Source organism: Argentina silus (assembly GCF_951799395.1).
Source record: "Argentina silus genome assembly, chromosome: 6".
Lineage (NCBI taxonomy): Eukaryota > Metazoa > Chordata > Actinopteri > Argentiniformes > Argentinidae > Argentina > Argentina silus.
The window spans coordinates 5312769-5315268 of NC_139660.1; positions in this window are offsets into that span (position 1 = coordinate 5312769).

Sequence of the window (2500 nt, forward strand, 5' to 3'; positions counted from 1 at the left end):
GGTTATCTCTTCCACCTATCAGGCTTCATTAAGGGGGATGTGTATTCTGTAAAACACCTTTGTATTCAGTGTAAACCCCTTTGTGTGACCGTAATCTGTGTGTACCTTAAAATGTATTCCATAGTTATCAATAATACGCTGTCAGCGATTATCAAAGGTTAAACCATATATAATGACTCTGTGACTCATTACACAGACAGAGAAAATACTCCATTGGAAAAGCACACAAAGATCAACATCTAGGACCATGATCCTCCCCTCTTCTCTCTGAAGTCTGCTCAATCCCCACGGACCACCTCGGCTCATCTGGCCGCATGTCCTCGTCATGCACATCTCTCTGCAATTTGCCAATTTCCCATGATTGAACGTAATTGGGACCAGATAACTCTCTCTCTCCCACAGGCTTTGATCACTTCTGACCTGGTTTGGGCTCAATATCGGCAGCGGATCATTTCTTTCGGTGGCGTGTGATTGCACAGGGCGGAGGACAGCCTAGATGCACCGTGGAGTTGAGTTGAGAGTTGCTGGGTTGTGACTTGGAATTGAGTGTGAGAGATGAGCACTACCATTTTAGAGGTTAATGCGATTTAAATATATGTGCCCAATTATGTACTTTTCCTTTCAAACCTCCGCAAAGAAAGAAAAAAAGTGTGTGTCTTCTGTTTGTGTGTGTGTGTGTGTGTGTGTGTGTGTGTGTGTGTGTGTGTGCGTGTGTGTGTGCTCGAGCGTGTGTGCGTGCATGTTACGAGCGAAAGTCTTGGGGGAATAGAACAAGATGTGGATAAGATTCCAAAATTTGATTCAGAGATTCGTAAATCCTGTGCAAATTACTGTTGCTTCTTTCTTTTTTTCCCCCCACTCCTCTTTGAAACTTCTTCTTCTGAGGCAATCACTCCCAGATGTTGAATATTAGATGTAATCACTTCCATTTCCCTGCTCTCTAACTCTCTCCCTGCGAGGTGACATGGCGTCTCTCCCTGACGGCTCTTCACAATAGCCAATTATCTCAGCCTCATCAATCACACTCTACAGAAAAGCTCCACTTCAACTTGGAAAATTTTGTGAGAAATCGTCACATTTGACAAACTAGAGGGCCGTATAAATCAGGTTACTCAGCCTCCCCAGGGTCCTTAGCATTTCATTAGAAATCCCTGGGAAAAAGGTGCATAGACAATAAAATCTAAATAAAATGATGGCTCCCTTGGAAGTTCAAGACTTTATCTTTTGTTATGGGTATTAAACCTACAGTGTATGTTGGACATACATAGGCCAAGATTACACACCCAAAAGCAAACTGATGTGACAGGCTTCATGCTGGCCCCCTTTGCTGCAACTCTCAACTTGATTCACTATGACTGGTCCTGATTGTGAGGTGCAACCCTACAGTAGATCCCTATGCAGCACAGATAGCATGGATTAAATGATACAGTGAAGATTGAAGGTGTTGTTTGAAGGTGAATACATTTCTATAATTGTCTGTATCTCCAGAATGCAAATACAGTAGATATGCCTGGAATGATATCAAGATGTACAGTATGGTATGGAAGGATTTGTAGCTATAGCCTCTGAGAGGGGGAGGAGGGGAGAGGGGGGAGAATAAGGAGTGTGTGGGGGGAGTATTTGAAGCAATCAGGGAGATACCCGCCCTCTAGGCCGAGACCCAGGGGGCCTGTGGGTTTACTTGCCGATCAGGCGGGCTCGGGTCAATAAAACATAAGAGTAAGATCGGACCGGGCGGGTTCGGGTCAAATTCTATGGGGTAATAAAATGTAGGTTATATTAAAGATGATATTTTGTTTCCTACTGTATAGCCTTAGCCTATATACGGTATACCTCTACGATTAAAATGGCAAAATCATTCAGATTTGTATTGCGCTTGTTTGCGTTACTGACCTTTTAATATTTGTGGGTTCGGGTCAGGTTCAGATCATTGTTTTATCTGCATGATATCGGGTCGAGCGGGCTCAGGCCATGTCTATGAAACTGTGGGCGGGTGTGGGTAACGCATAAATAACACATAAATAACGGACCCACGCATCACTATCGCTCTCACACCCTCCCATCGCATACCCTCTCCCTCTCTCCCCCAACCACCCTCCCTCTGCCTCCCTCCCTCCCCACCCTCCCTCTCTCCCCCAACCACCCTCCCTCTGCCTCCCTCCCTCCCCACCCTCCCTCTCTCCCCCAACCACCCTCCCTCTGCCTCCCTCCCCACCCTCCCTCTCTCCCCCAACCACCCTCCCTCTGCCTCCCTCCCCACCCTCCCTCTCTCCCCAACCACCCTCCCTCTGCCTCCCTCCCCACCCTCCCTCTCTCCCCCAACCACCCTCCCTCTGCCTCCCTCCCTCCCCACCCTCCCTCTCTCCCCAACCACCCTCCCTCTGCCTCCCTCCCCACCCTCCCTCTCTCCCCAACCACCCTCCCTCTGCCTCCCTCTGCCTCCCTCCCCACCCTCCCTCTCTCCCCTTGTGGACAGAGACGGGGCAAGCCTTCTCTGGCT